General features: G+C 40.3%; 1 long non-coding RNA gene across 1 annotated transcript; it reads right to left on the reverse strand.

The window, feature by feature from the left end:
- Window positions 1–16,869: 16,869 nt before the first annotated feature.
- On the reverse strand, window positions 16,870–17,756 carry LOC118987465 (uncharacterized). Its single transcript, XR_005066570.1, has 2 exons — window positions 17,568–17,756; window positions 16,870–17,373 (listed from the first exon to the last, which is right to left on the reverse strand). It is a non-coding gene; the product is annotated as an uncharacterized LOC118987465 (long non-coding RNA).
- Window positions 17,757–19,975: the final 2,219 nt, after the last annotated feature.

Raw genomic sequence — 19,975 nt, forward strand, 5'->3', positions numbered from 1 at the left:
ATCAATGTAGATCCATTTCCTCATCTGCAAAATGGCAATAATAATAATATCTTATTCATGAGGCTATTGAAGTTTAAATGAGGAAATGTGTGCAAAGAGCCTAGAATGGTGCTGGGCACGCACGAAGTATGTCCTCAGTGTATTGTATGGTTGTCTTTGTTACATTCTAAGTGTGGTGGTCACTCCCAGATTTGACAGTAGCACGATGCAAATTTCCTGGGAAGTATTTTTCCTGTGGGTTGCCACTTGATGTAGTGTTCATTTCAGTACTGTTGAACCTTATTTGGGTGTGGAATACCAAATGGATATGGTCTTTGTCTTTGAAGAGCTACTAGTTGAAACAACAGTAACACACATTTGCTGGTAGATGCTCACAACACAACTAACTACTCTAGCTAGATGGGCCATGTAATAGTAGTTGCTAACAAACCCACAAAAGTCTACATGTTGATAAACTCATGTCTGAGCTCAGTATTCTCATTCGGTGTAGAAACAGTGATTGAAAGCTAAAGTTCTCATTGATGAATAGACTTATAAGGTAAGAAATTCTACTCTTTTCTCCTTTCCCTGAAGAATTCATGTTTAGTGATCACTCAGATGCCACAGAACATTTTTCTCTGATTGGTGGAGACATGAAGATACAGAGGAGAGTTGCCACTGAAGAGCTGAAAGGAGGTGAGCTTTGTTGGCAGAAGAATTGGCTCCAGTGCCAGCTTCCTGCCCTTTCAGCCTTAGTGAGCATGGGAAACCCAAGCAGTCTTGTTCAAAAAGGACAGACACATCTGTAAAATAGGGCCAATTCTGCCTCCCAAGGTTGTCCTTAAGATTAAATGCAATCACATATTTGAGTACATATGTGAAGGTTAAAACACTGTGAATGTTAGTTGTTCCAGGTGGGTAGAATGGGGCATTATATTTCTTGGGAAAGTTTCCTTCATTGCTGAGAAAATGACTCAAGGATGATTTTAAACTTGAGATGAATTGGACAGAATTATTAATGTAGATGGAAGCTCTGCAGAGAAAATAACAATATCGACAGGTGGTATGTATCAAGTTCAAGTATGAACTGTGTCAAGTATGCTATTCACTTTATATACTCTTTCCCAAAATCTTACTCTAGTTCAACAAGGTACTTATTATTCCCATTTTATAGAAGAGAAATCAAATTTAGAGGTCATCAAACTTTCCCAAGGGCACACATAGAAGGTAGTGAGCTAAGATTTTAATTTAGGAATGCCTGACTCAGATCACCTCCTTTCAACTTAATGTAAAGTTCAATATTGTAGTAAACAGCAACTAGGTAATGCACAGGAGAAATAAATCTCCCAAGAATTCTATATTTTTCATCAGTCGTCCTTGAAATATTTAGAAAATAGGAATAATATACTAATATAGGAACCCTGCCCATAATATATCGAGGGCATACTTTTTGCCCAGCGCTGTCCTGGGCTCATCACACACATTCCCTCATTTAATCCTCAAGAGCTTCATGAGGAAGATATCATTACTTCATGAGCAAATGGACTTATAGAAGTTAAAGAAACATTCTCAAGGGAATTTAACTGTTGGGTGGAGGTGCAAGAACTTGAAGTCAGCTGTGTCTTACTCTGTATCTGTTCTCTTACTAGGGACCTGTACTACCCCACTTTGCCTCCATTTACATCTCTACCCAGCCTTCTCTTGCTCAGAGAGGTGTTTGACTGTGTGAAGTGGACTAAGGTTCTGCAGCTTCCAGACTCTATCACCAGAAGTTTACCCTGTCTGATCTGGGAGACCTTGTCCTTCTCCATTTCACCTATGCTAATCCTACACATCCTTCAAGACCCAGTTTAGGTCTGAACTCCGAACTCTTTCTTCCATCCCACACTGCGGGTGGTCAGATTCCACTCCCCCACCAACTAATTCAAAGGTTCCTCTAAAATGCTTGCAATGATAAAGATCTTTAAATGGGCATTTGTCATAAGATATAAACTGATGTATCTAGAAAACTATTCCAATTATGGCTGTTATTTATAGAAGTAAATACCATTGGTAAGTTTTAGCAAAGCACTTAGAGTGGTTTGGATCAAGTCCAAATTGTTCACTTGTTAATATATTATTTATATTAACAAAATCAAATGTTAGGCTGAGCATCAAGTTTTTTTCCCCTAACGCCAGCTGTTTACCTGGGCTATTGCCCTTCTTGATAATTATTTGTCAACCATAAATTTCATGATCTGCACCCTAATTCCTGAGACTCTTGATTACATTTGGAAATACAGATGCAGAGAATCATACAATATGAAGGGCAACCCACTCAATCAATTTTGCATCATTGCCCGTGAAGGTCTCTCCTACTGTTGTTTAGAGAGGTTGAAGATGAAGAGAGGCCATGGCTTACTGCTGTTTTACGCACCGCCGCCATATCCACTCTGCTGGGTTGTTTGCCATGGATTGCTCATTCTGTCCCAGGAGGCCCCAACAGTAGTCAAATCGTTAAGAAGTCTGTATTTCGCCACGGCTCTATCACATACTTCAGTGCCCTCAGTCCTTCCCAGCCTGAGTCATTGCACACTTGGTAATTTATTGAAGTATTAATCTACCTCTTCTTTATTTTCCCTTTTCTTTCCAGAACAAGATTTTATGATACGGTACCAGAGTACATCTAACTGTGACTCACCTGGGCAGCCTGGGGCGGGGGGAATCAGGGGTCTCCCCCAAGCATAGAGAGAGTCTGTTTCTCTCGACACACCGCTCCTTCAACAACTGCCATTTGTAACTTCCTGATGGGAACTGTGGGCAGAGCCTTGCCCTACAGCAAGGTTTCACTGCCAGTTCCAACATTCAAAAGCTCTGCTGTTGGGTAAGTCCTTACAAACTCTCTAACTCTCAGTATCCATACCTGAGCAAGAGGCTAACAATGCAACTACATCAGAGGGTCATTGTGAAAATGATATAAGGCCACGGACACAGAAGTGCTTTACAAACTTTAATTATAAAGCTGCCCATTTTGTTGCTGGACCCTGTAATTATTAAAAAGCTTATCTTTGTTAATTCAAAATATGCTTTCTTCTAAATTATATCTGTTGTTCCCGGTTCTAGTAATAAACATTAATTTACTGCTAACAACAGTGCTGATGGTAATGATGTCATTTGCTATTTATTATTTGCTCTATAAAGTGTTTTACATGAATTACTCACATAGTCTTCTTGGAATGATATGACGTTTGCAAATGGCAGCATGATGCAGACTGGCACATTGAGAGAAGATTCATTAAAAAAAGAGCTAATAGAGATCTGGTAAAAAGCATCATGCCTGTAAATCTGTGGTTGTGGTCTGTATCACTCCACTGAGGATCTAAGCAGGAAACAGATGCCCCTCTCCGGGGACAGTTCCGTGATGGGACAGTTCAATATGAGCAAAAGGTGAGGGATCGCCAAGTAATGGGTAAGTGCCTAGTCACTGGGAAAAGGGGAAGCTGTTAGCCCATAGGCCAGAATGGGTAAGGAGAGAGATCTGTCACCAAACTGCTGTGACAGCTATAGTCATGGGGGTGGGGATCTCCCAGGAGCTGTGGCTACAGGTAAGGGAACACAGATACTACCAAGCTGGTACAGTGTGGAGGGGTAGAGGGAATAACTGCTCAGATTCCTCCCCCTCGCTGAACACAATCAGAAGCCAGAGGGCCAGGGACTATGGGTGTGAATCACCTGGAAGACAGAGCAGTGTGGACAGTCCATCTGAAGGGTCAACCAGTGCAGGATCATGAGCAATGCCAGCATAAATGATACCCAAATATAGAAGGAAATAAGTGAATGGTTAAATTTGTGATCCTTACTTTCAGAATGGACGATTTCTTTCCAAAGCTTTGTTTTTCAGTTGTTTGGTGTAACTCAGAATGTATTTCTCTTAGATTTATTTTAAATGCTGATTTTGGTTTGTATTCTCTTATCAATAAGTTGGAAACATTGATTAATTTTTGTGTGCGTGGGCGTGCATATGGCCTTTTCCTACAAATCTGTAGCCCAGTGGTTCTCAAGTTCTCACGGGCATCAGAACCGCTTGGAGAGTTTCTGACTCAGTAGGTCTGTGGAGGGCCCTGCAAACTTGCATTTGTAACAAATCCATCCCTAGGTGATGTTGATGCTGCTGGCCCAGGGAACCACATTTTAAGAACCACTACATCTCCTCCCTAAAATTCTTTCCCAGGGTCCGTGAGAGGGTTAAGTGAGGCAATGCACATTGGGGCTGTAAGCATGGGGCCTGGCACAAGTCAGTGTTGGTTGCTGCTGCCTCCACAGCCACCTCGACAGCTGCTCCTTGTGCTGCTCCTACTGCCTGGTAACCCTTCCTTCCAGATAACGGTACTTAGGTATTAAGAGCAGTGCAATCTGCCTTAATTAATTAAAGAACATAATTACCTCTCTGGGAGTCATTTGCATTTTAAAGAAGCTTGTTAATTCAAAGGCATTTGTAATTTGAAGAATATCAGACGCTGTGATAGAGATACACAAAACTTCTGGCATTGTATTGTGGGAGAAACTTTTGAGAAGGGAGTGGACGTTACATAGACTCCCTGCCAAGTCATCTCTCTAGACCTGCTATTTTGGATTCTACATTCTTTCTCAAAGTTCTGAGCTTTGCTACAATGGCCTCCATAGTAGTACAGCACGTGGCCTGGGGGGTGGGGATAGTGTAACTGTGGTCATTTAGATATATGGGTCCTTTGCAAATCTGGTGTTTGTCACCTTGGTGATGCTGGCATTGTGTTTACTTATTTGATCATGGAAGAGGAGATGCACACAGAATCCACTTGAAAAGCATGCCTTTCAATTGCATGCTGATATTCATGCAAGAAGTTCAGTATAACACAATTATATTCCAATAGTAGCAAAACAACATTTTGTTTTAAATCATGGAATTAGCCAGTAGAAAACTAGTCAGAAGCTAATCTTCTGAAAGTCCTTTGAATGTAATTTTGATTTAGAGAACATGGCTCAATGGCTGTAGGGACTTAATCTTCTTACTTAACTCCAGAGTATACATAAAGAACAAAAATAGTATGATAAAAAAATACTTTTAAATACAAGCTAACCAGCCATCTTGGTAAAATGACTATTGTTTTGTATACGAATGCCAACATTATGTTTTTCCAATTCAGAAATATGCTATGCCATAACACTGCAGCATAGCAGTTTAAAAAATTAGAATTGGTTAAAAACTGTTGAAATCACCCCCTCCCCCTGCCCTGGATTTTCTAAAATCTAGAAAACATCAAACTTTCTCTGGAAGTTTAAGTAAGGAAATTAATGTCAGTGACAGAAACACAGCAAATTTAATTAGAAGTCCCTGGGCAGCACCTCATTAGTGTGGTTAGTTAATAAATGAAATTTCAACTGCAGCGAATTAGACTTACTGACTTGGGGTATTTTTTTTCCTAAAAAGAATTGCAAAATGTCTGCAACTGTTTTTTGTTAATACAGTATTTTTTTCTGCCACAAACAAAAAATACTTCGGATCTTTTGTCACAAGGAAAGAAATGGCCTTTTGGGAGCATATTTTCTTAAATGTCTGCATGTTAATTTTGCATAAGTGAAACAAAAGCCATTTTCTCCCTGAGGGAGGGAGAGTGAGGGAAAGAAGCTTTCATTTATCTGCTAAGCTGCTGGGTTTCCACATGTTTTTTTCTTTTGTCTTGTCAAATCCTTAAATTTTTTTTTAACCATTTGTACCTCTTAGTCAGATTTCTCTAAAAAAAACCCCACTTCAACTGGATTGAATAATATCTGGTAACAGATATTTAGGGAAGGTTGGAACATTTATCTATCAATGGCTAAAACGTGACACTTGTTTCTTTTTTTATGTCACTACTAGGGATGTTGGAACCTGTGCTGCTTAAGTTCATGGGTAATGCAGTGACAAGAGTCTAAATTCAAGCGTATCAGAAGTACTGCTAATAAGGGATGATCACTGGGCAATTGCTGCAGGGTGCGATGCCTGTCTTCCCCCAGGAGAACAGACTGGACTAGAAGTTCATTGCGGAGATTTCACATTATATGATAAGGTTAGCTCTAGGCTCAGCCCTTTTGCAGAGACCACGGAATACACAGACTGGGTCCTCTATGCCCACAGGTCAGCCCTGATTCCAGTGTTTTGGGGACTGCAGGTTTAGGTTGAGGTGACCCTCTAAGCAGTTTCTCAGTTGGAGGTGACTTTGTCCCACAGGAGATATTTGGCAATGTGTGAAGGCAATTTTGGTTATTACAATTCATGACTAAGGGTGTGGGGAGAGGGAGTGCCTCCTGACATTTCTTGGGTCATGACCAGGGATGTTAGTAAACATCCTACACAACAAGGAATAAATCTGACCCAAAATGTCAGTATTTCTGAGGTTGAGAAACTGTGTCCTATCGTCATCAAGAACTTACTGAATGAGCAGATGTACACATATAGATGGTATACCTCTCAGGTGCCTGAATCTCTGGAAAATACAGGCAGTGTGTGCACTGGAACATAGCCACGCGTTCCGAAGACCCCCTAGCTCATCATCAAAAAGACTTTTGAGATAGCTCTTTATTCCCCTACCTTCCTTTTAAAAAATATTTACATTTCCCATTTATTTCTCTATAGAAGTTCTTAGATGAGTGGCACATAGAACATAGGTAACACTTTCAGCAACTGACGAATAAATTTTTCAATATGACCGATCTCAAATATCAGTCATCTAAATACTCTTCAATTTATTTTTTATGTATTTTTTTTAGTAAGTGGAGAAAGAATCATGTGAGGCTTTGAGTGAAAAGCTGAAAACTCACGTTTCTGTTCTGCCCATCACCTAACAACAATAGCACATGTGCATTACAAGAACTACAAAGCACAGAATCCCGAGGGGAGGTAACTCATAGGTGGGCCTTCCGGGCAGGAACATGGCAGGTGAGTCACAGAGGATACCAAAGAGAAGGAAGAATAAAGCAGCGGGAAGGATAAGGAGTGTTCTTCACCACACCTCATTTTGATGGGGGGTGGGGGGGTGCTGTTATTGTCCTTATTTTCATGAAGAGAAGAAGAAAAAAATTGTTTGTTAGAAAAACGGTATAATTCTTCATTACTTACATTCTCTCTTTTTTTTTCTAAAAAATTCCTACTGACAAAGGATGAGAGGAGATGTGAGCACAGGGAGAAATGGACACGTTAACTACCAAGGCAGGTGAGGAAGATAGTTTCTTCAAGTCATGAGAAATGGTACTCAGAAATGTCAAGAAACAGCAATTCAACTTGATTACACAGGTGCTGCAAGCTACTGGAAATGGTGCGAGCCTCTGGTGTAAGGTATGTGGTGAAAAGGCAACATAGCATGTCTGACCGAGAGCAAGAAAGCAAATGCTTAGGGTGATGCGATGCACAAAGACACAGTGGCAAATACAGGCCTGATGTTCTTTTACGCTTGTTTTCCTTAACCGTTAGAGCATTTGAAGATGTGTTGTTGGTGCCAAATATTTTAAAATTCTGTAGACTTACAGTGCACAATTTGAATCTATAATATAAGCACAAAGAATGAAACACAGAAGACGAGGAAGCCCTGTGCGTGATCCCACAATCCATGGTGATATGGCTTCTCAGTGAATTTGTGCATGTCCTTCTTTTTTCGTATTCTATGAAAGCTCTTACCCTCTTCATACCTCTGATTCTTTACTTCTCTTACCTTTATTTATTTTTATTTTTAACATCTTTATTGAGGTATAATTTATATGATGTCTGGAAAGAGTCCAGCCATTGTTAATATAACAAAGAACGGTTTGTGCAACATCAGCGTAACATGGCAGCCGGGGAGATTGGACTGGAATGTGCTTGCATGAACAATGACTACTTTACTGTACTAGTCAGTGGGGGCGGTAGACATCGTTGACTGAACACGTGTACTGTGTGGCTGTCCCATTCAAAATGACTGAGCAAGCAGAACAATGAAACTGCATTAAATTTGAATTAAGCTTGAACATTCCTCTGCAGAAACTATTCAGATGATTCAGAAAAAGGCTGCAGCTATGGGCAACTGGTGATTGGCAGCTTCATCAGGACAACACACCCACTCATGCATTACATCTCATACAGAGTTTTTTGGTGAAACATCGAATCTCTCAGGTGATTCAGAACCCCTACAGCCAAGATTTGGTGACCAAATTACTTGGTATATTTTATGGATATAGCACATTCTTTTAAAAAGTTTTTTTAAAGATTTTTATTTATTTATCTTTAGAGGGGAAGGGAAGGAGAGAGGGAGAGAAATATCAATGTATGGTTGCCTCTCATGTGTCTCCTGCTGGGAACTGGCCTGCAACCCAGGCATGTGCCCTGACTGGGAATCGAACAGTGATCCTTTGGTTTGCAGGCCTGTGCTCAATCTACTGAGCTACACCAGCCAGGATGGACATAGCACATTCTTAAGTCTGTTAGGCCTGCTAGAACAAAATACTGCAGACTGGGTGGTTTATATGCAGCAGACATTTATTTCTCACAGTTCTGGAGGCTGGGAACCAAGCTGCTGGCAGATTTGGTGCCTGGCGGGAGTCTGCTTCCTGGTTCATAGATAGTCTCTTATTACTGAGTCCTCGTGGGTTCCAGGAACAAGGGAGTTCTACGGAGTTCTAGTTTCTTTTATAAAGCCACTAACCCCATCCATGAAGGCTCTACCCTCATGGCTTAATAACTTCCCAGAGGCACCCCCTCCAAACATGACCACAGGAGGGATTAGGTCTCAACACACAAATTTTGGGGGTGCACAAACATTCAGTGTGTAGCATCCATGTTATTTATCATTTACCAGGTGCTGGGCATTTGTATGGCTTCCACTTTTTGGCACTTACAAATAGTTCTGCAATGAATATTCATGTTAAGTCTGTGCTGACATATGTTTTCATTTCTTTGGGGTATATGCCTAGGAGTAAATTTGTGGGGTCATATGGTAAATGTATATTTAACTTTTGAAAAAACTGTCAAACTGTTTTCTAAAGTGGCTGTGCCATTTTACATTCCTACCAGCAATGTATGAGGGGCCCAATTTCCCTGAACCTTCATCATCCCAAACACATATGGTATGTCCATTTTTTTACTTATAGCTATCCTAGTGAGTGTGAAGGACAATTCCTCCCTTTTCAAGGCACACTTCCTTCCTTTTTACCCTCTTACTCTTTATTGCCCCGGACTTGTGTCCTTAGCTGGTTGGGCTAGTGCTGCAGATATATTTGTTTACACCAAAACCTCATCGCTAGTCAATTCTTAGTAAACAGATAGTCAAGAAATGATGCTGGTCCGGATTCAAAGACTAATCCCTTTTGGCAAACCACTCAGTTCTCTTCACTGAGGTTCACATCCTTTTTCCAAATGCTCTAGTTTCACATGTAGCAGAGTAGAACAAGCAGCTTTAAGGCCACAAAACATGTCTGTTTAGAATTAACTCGATAATGAGAGCTCAATGACATTATCTAGAAGCATTCCCCCCAAGCACCTAGAAATTCTTACCATTTCCTCCACACCATCCGCTATGCGGAGGAGAGTGAGAGGATTTCCTGTATTCCCTTAGTCTAGGGAAGGTGCGCTTTTGCTGGTGTTCTGGTCTTTGGTTTGTCTATGCTGAGAGCTTTGCCCCCTTGGCCCAACAAGCCTGCCTGTGAAGACGAGTTTCTCTGTGTTCTGCATGGTGCCTGAGCCTAGGTTGATTCAGCTTTGCAGCCTGTATTTCAGCAGGCGACTAGGAGCAGGGCTTCTCCACCTTGGACGCTCACTAGATCACTTACTGAGCTTTGAAGCAAAACCCTCTTTCTGGTTCTTCCCCAGACCATTTAAACGAGAACTTCAGAGACTTTGAAAATGCAAAAATGGCTAAGGTGCTCCTTTTCTGTCCCCAAAATAGATGTTTCAAAACTCAGTACTTGAGGTTATAAAGATATTGAAAGAAGCAGGTCAAAATAATGATAATAAGAAATGAAAAAGCATATGTTGAAAGCCAGGCATTAGAGGTGGCTGGAAAGTTGTGGAGTCATACCTGGATTTGAACTCACAGGATTCAGCCTCTTTGCTTGATGGATATTCTTAAGCTGCTCTGCTCCCAGCTCAGCCTTTCCTGATTGTAATGAAAAGCTCATACTTGCCTTGTGGTAGTGTCAGGACTAAAGGGATGATGTACCTAGAAGTACTGTAAATGGTATGTTTGTAGAGCACTTGACGTCTGCTAATTGCTTACTTTCACCATATTTTATTACGGTTGGCTCCATTTTATCACATGCTGTTAGAGTTTATTTCTACCTTGTGTTCCCTCCTTCGACTGGGGCAAGGGCATGGATTCTGGAGCCAGACAACCTAGAGACAAATCCCAACCTAGTCACCAGTTCCTTCTGGTACCTTCCACTACATTCCTATTAACCTCAGTTTTCTGCTCTGTAAAGTGAGCATAAAAAATGCCTACCCATGGTTTCATGAGAATTAAGAAGACAATGATTGTGAAGCTCTTTGTATATTCTTTACATACTTGAGACTCAGGGAGTGTTAGTCTATTATTATTATTATTAAAAAGAATGAGTCTTAAAAATTCAGTGAAATCAGGCATGTTATAGTAATAATTGAAAATAACAATTGCACCCCAAGTGACCCATTTTAAGAGATTTTAAAGACTTACATGCTAATTTAATTGGCCAGTCTCAGGGTACCCTTTTAAGACTCCCGCTTCAAGTCAATTAAATAACAGTATTTATAAACAAATATATTTGAAAAAATTCTTCATCTTTGCAATATTGATTTTCATGAAAAGAATGTGGAAGGAAGCATTTCATATAAGTTTCATGTTCTAAAATAAAGTAAGGAACTGTGATTAACTACTTCAATCCTATCAAATTATAAACTTGTACAAATTGAAGAAAACTGGTTTCCAATCTAGAACTGCATATTTTAAATTACCAAAATGATAATTCTTTAAAAAGCTTTTCATTGTGGATAGTGTCAAATAGCCCATAATCCATAAAGTCAGAAAGAATAGTATGTATAATGAACCCACATGTACCCCTCACCCATCTTCAACAATTAGCAATGCTTAGGCATGCCGAACGCTTGAAAGTGTCATGTGGAGGAACTCCAATCAAATGGAGTTGATATATTCTTGTTGTTAAGAAATACTCAAATAATACAAAAGTGTGTGAAGTACAAATGGAATATTCACATTTCCAATCATTTGTTAATAAACCTTTTAATAAGGATGCTGTATCAGTCAGGGCTTACAGAGTCACACAGAGTCATAATTTAATGAGTGATGGATAAAAATTCTGGTCATATCCTCAGTGGGGATGGGTCTGACATCTCAGTTACTTAGAGAATCTGATCTTTGCAGAGTAAAGCCCTTTTGCTGCCATTCTCTTTTAGATCATAACTCACTTGTTTCTTGATAGATACAGATTTCAAATTTTACAAGTTTCTATAATTGTTTTCATGGTCACAGAGGGAAATAAAAAACATATGCAAATAGCAAAATAAATGACTACAACTGTATTATGGGATGATTGTATTCTAATGATGCTTTGGGTGAGGGATTACAAGTGTGAGAAAGAGAAAGCTCATTATCTCCTGGTTAGGTTCAAGGACACCATCTTTCTGGATGAAAGGTGATTCTGGTATTCACATTTAGCACAGATTCTGAGCTGTACATTGAAGGTTATGGTTTGACTTTTTCCTAAATTAGGTACATAGTCATTTCTGTGTGTGAGAGAGAAAATGGAAATTCAGGTCACATTTCAACTTGACTTCGTTTTTCAAATTGCACCCACAGAAGCAATGTCTATACAACCAACTGGCAGATTCAGCCTTCTGGAAGGCCCTCTTCCATTGTCCCAACTTCCACAAGAGATTGCACTTGTTTACTTTAGGCCCTGGGCACACCATAACTTTTTATTTTAGATTTTGCAGAGATCTTGGGACCTCTAGTACTTTTTTAAAAGCAGAAGTGATTGTTTTATGGTTTTAAATCTGATTTCTCTAATTAATTTTAGTGCTTTCTAATTACACTTTATATTCAACTCTTCAGATATATTTGATGAGACATTCTTTGCACTATCTACAACATTTTCTGTGAGTTTGAAAGAAATATCTTAAAGAAGTACAACATTATTTTAAAGTATTACACAAATTAAATTTAGTTCTTATATATACAATATGTATTAAACTATTACTGACTGGATTAGTTCAACAATTGGGCCACACAGGATGTTTTATAAAGTTTAGACACTAGAATAACATCTTAAGGCAATAATAATTTCATTTTTTCCCTAAATGTGTTGCCATAGATTTTCTTAAATGTTTTACAAACAATTATTAAAAGCACATTGAGAATCCGAACTCCCTTTGGGCAAAATGTTTTAGTACTTAACTTTCATTTAATTCAAAATTGCATATGGTTAGAATTGCAGAAAAACATCAGAAAATCATAACCAGCTATCACAACATCATGTATTTAAATCAATGCAGCCTCATCAGAGGCACCTTGAGGTGCCTAATAATAAAAATAAGTAAAGGCAATCAATATTACTCTCCCTTAAAGTAAAATAAAGGGCATTTTAATTTTAAGTTTGTTCTTAACAATTTAAAGGCTTCCCTGCTATGCTAAAGGACAATTTCCAGTGACTGGTGGATTTTTGAGATGGGCTCACTGCCAGAGAGACAACAGGAGAGCTTGGTGAAGAATTCTTAAAGGTTGGGAAATGTGAAGATCTATCAGGAGAAAACATTGATTAAGAAATTTGACCTAAAGTCCCAGTTCACAGTCACAAAAAGACTTTGTTTATACAATGAAAGCATTTAGGATTACCTGAATTGGAACTCAGACAATTAAATTTTATAATTTGAAGGATATGCAAATAGGTAATCAACTAACTACTAATGTAGTTGGAACTCACTGAAGAGGGAATCTATGAAATGAGCCAGCTGGTGGATGAAAAGAGCCAAAGAATTATGTTTTATTTTGATTTAATGTTTCCATTTTAATTGTGCCTCTAGGTAACGGGTTTATAAATGGAAATCCTGTCTTTTGTATGGAAGGTAGAATTACTTTTTAAAATAAAATTTAAATTGCAAGAGTTAAAAAATAGCTTCAAGAGAATAAATTATCAAAGAAGAATACAGAGAGAATTTGCTAATGTGAAATGATGCTATTTCTGTATCTAAAACTATTCATATAAAAATGCCAATTAAAGTGAGCATGTATTTTAGTTGGCTTATAGTAAAGGTAGGTTTCAAATTTTCCTTTCAGGCCCAATTTCAATTTAAAAAAGTCTTTGATCTGGATTACAATTAGACATCGTTCTAACCCTATGCGTTTTCCTTGTAATCACAACTTTCCCAGGGATTAACAAAGAATTTTGGTGTGTGCTGACTGAACTGGCAAGCCACTCTGAAACCTGGGGCACGTGTACCTAACTCGTAATGCACTGCCATGAGTCTAGGCTTGTCCTGGTTCAGATTGCATCAAGATCTGTACCACATTTCTGCTCATTGTGGCTTGAAACTTAATGTGCTACCTGCTTTATTTAGTGTCTATGGTTTACCATTACTTCTAAACAAAAAAAATTTAATTACACTAAAAAAAAGGAAAAGACTCCCATAGTTTTAGCACAATCGTCCTTTTTGTCAAGATGAAGAAAAGAGCAATTCGGGCGTCACATAGTTTGATTTCTTTATAAAAAAAGAGAGCTACAGAAGCGTGTAAAGGACAGGTAACATTCCTATTTTCTAACGGTGTTATTAAATTTTTAAGATCATTGTTGTGGACTAAAGCAAATTTTCTGAACTGTTTCAAGAGTTTAAGGTCACACAAACTTGATCAAACTTGCCTGTCTGTGTATATGGGCTGTGGTGAGAGGAAGCTAAACAATGCTGATTAATGGAGACAAAGAATGCTGCGTATTTTTTTAAAACAGTGGCAAGATGGCCATCTTTAGTCAATTGAAACCTTTCAACAGGGACCCACCTCTTAGCAGTGACCTATAGTAAAGAGGAGGATGGGGAGGAAGAGAACTGCAATTAAACTGAGTTGATTTGCAGAGCACAGAAATACTGACTGAAAAAAAAATCCTGCATTTTGTGTTAGCCCGTATAATGGATAAACGGATACATGTGTTGGTCTGAGTTTGGGGAAGTAGAGGAGTTGAATCATGATATTTGTGAGGCCAGGAAGGGATTTAAGAAATTCCGACTTGTGAGGAAGACGTGGGCGGAGACCTCTCTCCCTCTTAAATTTCCCCTCCCAAAGATTGGTGGGTCCAGGGGACGTTTACCAGCGCCCTCACAGGGCTGCTTTCTGTGCAGGTGTTTCCGCTTTGTCATTTTATGGGTCCTCTTCTGTATCCCTACATGTACTTTATGGTGAGACCCTGCCCTTTCTACTTCCTAAGTCTTTCCATCCCTGCCTTTCTTCTCCAATCTTGCTGCTGCCGCTGCCCCGCTTCCAGCCTTGTCTTCTCTTTCACAGACTGCAGCTCCCTTGACTTTATGCCTTAAATCTCCTGGACTTCCAATTCACCCTGCATTCAGCCATTGGAGTGATATTTCTATCACAAGGGTCCCCTTGGGTCGTTTTCAAGCCCCCAATTCTCCAGTGGCTCCTGTCTCCTGCCAGAGAGAAGCAAAGCTCTTTACGTCTGTCAAACACCCGTTAGCACATGCCTAGTCTCATTACTGCCCTTCTGTCCCTGCACCACAGAACTATTTGGAACCCTCTACTCTTGGGCCTTTGTACATGTTCCCATTTTTCTCTCCTCCGGTTTTCCCTTCTACCCTTCCTCTCATGCCCAGAATCTGTTTGTCCTTCAAGCCTCATTCTTTTCCTGAAATGCTAAACTGACCCCTTTCCTCTCCCCACTGTTGCCTCCCCGAAAAGTTCAGGCCTCTGTTTCTGCTCCCATGATACCTAGTACCTGCTCTGTAGTCAGGTGGGATGTTTATGTTATAATTGTTTGCATGTCTATAGCTACAATGAGCCGTAAGCTGATGAAGGTCAGGGGAAGGCCACTATTCCCTCTGGGCATCTACAAACCACAGCACACGATTCCTGAACACTGCTGCCCAATAAATCGTTGTTGAGTGAATGAATATGTGAATAAGTTGCATGAATGGAACCAGATGAAACAGAGAGACTGAAAATGCCACATATCATTGAGAATTCACTGACCTAGTGATTTTCTGCATTTAGAATTCACATTTTGACCTTAACTCCCAATAAAGAAAATCCAGCAGGTATTAAGATCAGCTGTTTTCCAAAGGAGACTTAACGGCTTAGGTTTTAGAAAAATCACGAAGTGATAAAACCCTGAACACTACTTGCTACCATAGAAAAGACTTCAAAACAACAACAACAACAACAACAGTGACTTTCACTGTGCTTACCCTTTCCTGCAGACAAAATAAAATGGTAATGAAGAGCTCAGAGGGCGGGCTGTTTACAGATGTCTTACAGATTTAGGACCACTCGTCAAGGCTAATACTGGAACTATCTTGGTTTGGCACATCAGGTGACTTTAGAAGGAGGCCCACCAGGGTGATCCCAGAGTCTCTCCAAGGATCGGCGGCTAGAAACCGCGCAATGCTGGATGGAGGGAAGATGGGGCAATACCAGTTCAATGTGGAATCATGTGGCAACCCTGGCACGACACGGCTGCAGGAAAATCCAAATGATGCCTTAGGTTCTGAAGTTCTTTTCATCCTCTGGCTTGCAGTGCTTTGCTACAGCTTCCTCTGAGCAAGACTTGCATCTGAGGAGACGAGTCTGAGAGCAGAACGTTTCAAGGGCTGTGAGTTTTGTTTGATTATCTGGCACTTGTCCTAATTGTGAGCCCTGGGAAGTCGCAAAAATGTCTTTTTCTAACCCATGTGATGTTAACTGGAACTTTGTAAGTCTTTGTGGAGTTATTTAGCTGCTTCTTAGACATTGTTTTTTTTTTTTGCTTCTATGTAGAGTAAGACCTCACTATGTGAATATTATCATCAGATTTTTGCCTTTCAATGTGCAATAAATACTTCCTACTTTTTAGTGAAGGATGACTGATAAAAATGTTACCTCATATTGAGGAAGTGGTAGCAAACACACTAAATAATATATTTAAAATCAGACACCAAATTTCTTACCTTGATACTCTATAAAATATTGGTTAAATCAGAGAACCACATCTTAAATATATACAATATATTAGACTAGGTCAGATAGTAAGTTTCCAAGTTAAATGGAGTACAATTCCTGTCTTCAAAGAGCCTGTAAGTTAAAGAGAAAGGGAATAGGTTGGCCCTTATGGGACATGGTGGCCGGTGCCATGAACAAGCTTGTGGGAAGTACTGTGGGAACTCATTGAGAGGTCTGAACCAGACGTGTGTGTGTCTGAGTGTGTGTGAGAAAGAGAGAGAGAGAGATAATTTCTTGAAATTTGAAAAACAAGTGGGAATTAGTATTCTTTTTAGAGGAAGCATGTGCGAAAGATGTAGGCCTAAAATTACGATGTGACTTTCTGTGTTGGGGGTGAGTGGTGGGAGATGAGTGATGAACCACAGGTGATATCACAGAGGGCTTTGGTGGTAGGCTAAGGAATTTTGACTTTCTCTGGAAGCTCTTGGATCTACCTAGGGTTTTAAGCACAGGAAAGACAGGATCATATTTACATTTCATTGAAATTCCATTGGATGCAGCATGGAGACTGGCTTGGGGTGGAGTTGAACCAAAGATAGGGACAGCAAAGATGCTCTTATAGCCATCCTGAGGAGAAATCAGTGAAGTCCAGTCCTGGGGCAGAATATGTGGGGTACTCAGAAGAGGACCTAGTAACACATGTGTGTGTGAACATACGTATGCAAGTGACAGAAAGATGTCAATTTGGTTTAATATTGTCAGCTTTTGCAATGTTTTGGTAAAGGGAAATGTGTCTTCACGCATTTCTTCAAAATCTACTTTTGACTGCAGTCTCCAATGATAAAATTATTTTGCCTCATTGTAGATTGAAGATTCTGCATTGGTATTTCAATTTATTCCATATTAACTCAGATGATGCCAAACCCTCCCTTACAGACAGAGCCTGTGAGCAGCCAGCAGGTGAGATGACATACCACTGACACCCAAGTGATAGAACTAGGGTGCTGTCTCTTGAGTCGAAGCCCAGGGTTTGGTTCACAAAACATTTCCTCTAGGGAAAGCTGGCGTATGTGCTCCTCCTGGTGGTGTGAGGACTAGGTTGGCTATCTTACGCCTTTGATGTAGATTTTACAGCCCATACCCCTAGAGAGAAAGAATTCCTTAGCAGTCCAAAGGAAGTATTTTCTTGGTGGGGCTGCGGCAGCTTGCCTTGGCTTGGGAAACTCCAGCCAATCCTGACTGACAGCTACAAAGAGAAAGAGAGGTTTGCTAATGACTCCACAATCAAGATGAATGGGTAAATTTAATTCCCAGGTCACTTATCCCTATCCTGGGCTCCTGCCTCTTTATAAAGTTCTGCCTTATTGCTCGGAGAGTTTACGACATGAGTGTAATGGCTTTAGAATTTCCTCCAGGCCCTGCTCTCCCAAGTTTACTCACTGTCTTTCCTGCCGTCATCTTCACCAGCGGCCATTTCCTATGGAATTCTTTTATTAGAAGAGTGAAACCATAAACCCAACGCTGGCTGAGCCTGTCTTTCCACAGGCCAGGGTGTCTGCAGACTGTTGCTTGAGACTCTGCCAGTGACTCCAGCCCAGTAAGCCATGGATGGCCCTCTCTGGAGGCAAAAGTCAACCAGACAGCAGTGACGCTGGCTTCACAATGCAATGGGTGTTTTGTTGTTATTCTCCTTTGTTTGCAAAGCTAACTAGGCAACGGTTATTCTGGCTCTACAGTGTCATGGGTGTTTTGTTTTTTACCATCTCAACCAGACAGAGCATAGAAAATGTTGCTTGAGAAGCACAGAAAAACTGGCTATGGATATTAACATGGTTGTGAGATTAGAGAGTTCTGGAATGAAAATCTGAAGGCTGAGTTCAGAATGTAGGTCTTCAGCACTGATATAATGGAGATAATATTTGCAGTTGGGTCAACAATTTGGTTCTGTATTTGTTTTAAATAAAAACCAGTTGTTATACCTACCTGGGATTGTACCGGTATTAAGGCTTAGAATGAGACAACAATTTTTTAAAAAGGGATTATTTTAAAGAAAATATCCTTTAAAATTAAAATGATATGATAGGTGGTACCCTACAGGACTTTAAGATGTGTCCCCTGTCCTCTTCCTTCCTGATCCTGGAGTAGTCAGGCCGACTGCTGGGCCAGGGAAGAATCTTGAATGGCCTGAGCCAGTTGGTGGAGTCCCTACCCCTTGCCACAGTGATTGGTCCAGGTATGGACACATGACCTAAGAGGGTCCAGTTAGAGTGAAACACAGGAATTTTCCTCAACAGTGGAAGGAAGCTACCCTTTCATTCCGTCTGGACGGTCTGCTGTGTGACTAGGGGGCCTTTGGAGAGAGGCAGGCAGCCATATTCCCTCTCCATACCGTAGCTGCTCTCGGGATGAAGGAGGCACATTGAGGAGGGCTGAATCAAGAGAACTGCGAAGGGTGGGAGGCAGCACCCACTCCAGCTGTAGCTTTGGATGTTCAGATACTTGAGCCAATATATCTTTTCATTGTCCAGTTTTCTACTGCTTGCAGCTGGAACATCCTAATAGGGCAGATGCGGCAAAGTGAGGTGGGCAGAACACAAATATCTGAAGTTTAGGAAACACTGGCCTACAGGGCAGAGTCCAGACTCCTCACTATGCAGTCAGATCTGTAATAATAAAACTGACAGAAATAGTAAAAATTGCTGGCACTCACTGAGAGCTTACTATGTGCCAGACACTGTTCTTAGCACTTGACGAAGATTACCTGACTGCAACCTCATAACCCTAAGACAAAGGGAGTCAGAAAACCTGGATTCTTCACCTGTTTCTGCCATTTACTGGCTGGTGACTTTTCACTCATCATCTAATCTCTTAGTGTGCCATTCGTCTGTCTTAAAAGGTTGTGACTTTTGAATGAGAGAACATGATCAACACACTCTTGTGGGCTGGTTTGGAAAAATGACGTATATCCCATCTCCCCCTCTGAAAACTTTCTGTTCTAGGTCAGCGATCCTCATTGTTCATGCAAATATAAACACAGGCAGTTCTATTTCTTGGGTGAGACATCCTTTTTTCTCCTGTCTACTTGCCTGTGTCCTGCCCTGTTTTTAAAGCCTAGTATAAGACACACCTTTCCTGGGAGCTCTCCCACACTCACTCGTTAGTGCTGCTTTCCTTCCATGATTGCCTGCGGCATTTTCTGCCCGTCCCACGCACTGGTCGTCCTCAAGTTCCACCCTAGTTGTTAGTTGCTATTCTTAACATCCTGTTTCCCCACACGAACATAAATTACTAAAGGACAAGGACCCTGTTCTCTAGCCTTTATCTTATCACTTACTCGGTGACATGATAACCCATTGATTTTGAGAGACTCAGTTTTGTCTTAATTTATTCATGTGCTTACTTGCTTGGGAGAGAAGTAGAGAGGAAAAGTCATTTTTGGTCAAGGAGTGAAAAGTAGTTGTTTTTTCTTTTTGTAAGATTTGCTCACCTGTATATTTGGCTTTTATCTACTTAATCTTTGGCTTCTGTTTTCTCCTTCTTCATCCCCCAAATAATGTACATTTTTTAAAAAAATCAAACAATAGTAACGGTGAGCGAAAAACTTTCTTGACAAACTGGAAGAATCTAGAGATTCATGATAAGAAGAGCTGACTTTTCTGGAGATATCACAGACTGACGTGGGAGTGAAGATGTGGCTGGAGCATGGAATGGACAGAACCATTTTCTTCTCCAGCGCATTCCAGGCTAGTGGTGCAGGCACAGTGGTAGAAGCCCTGAACACGCATTTTATAAGGTGCTCTGAGTCTCTTTAAATTTTGAGTAGGTGATGGATAAACCCAAGATAGCAT

Source organism: Sturnira hondurensis, unplaced genomic scaffold (assembly GCF_014824575.4).
Source record: "Sturnira hondurensis isolate 20B ecotype Veracruz unplaced genomic scaffold, ASM1482457v3 Scaffold0005279, whole genome shotgun sequence".
Classification (NCBI taxonomy): Eukaryota; Metazoa; Chordata; class Mammalia; order Chiroptera; family Phyllostomidae; genus Sturnira; species Sturnira hondurensis.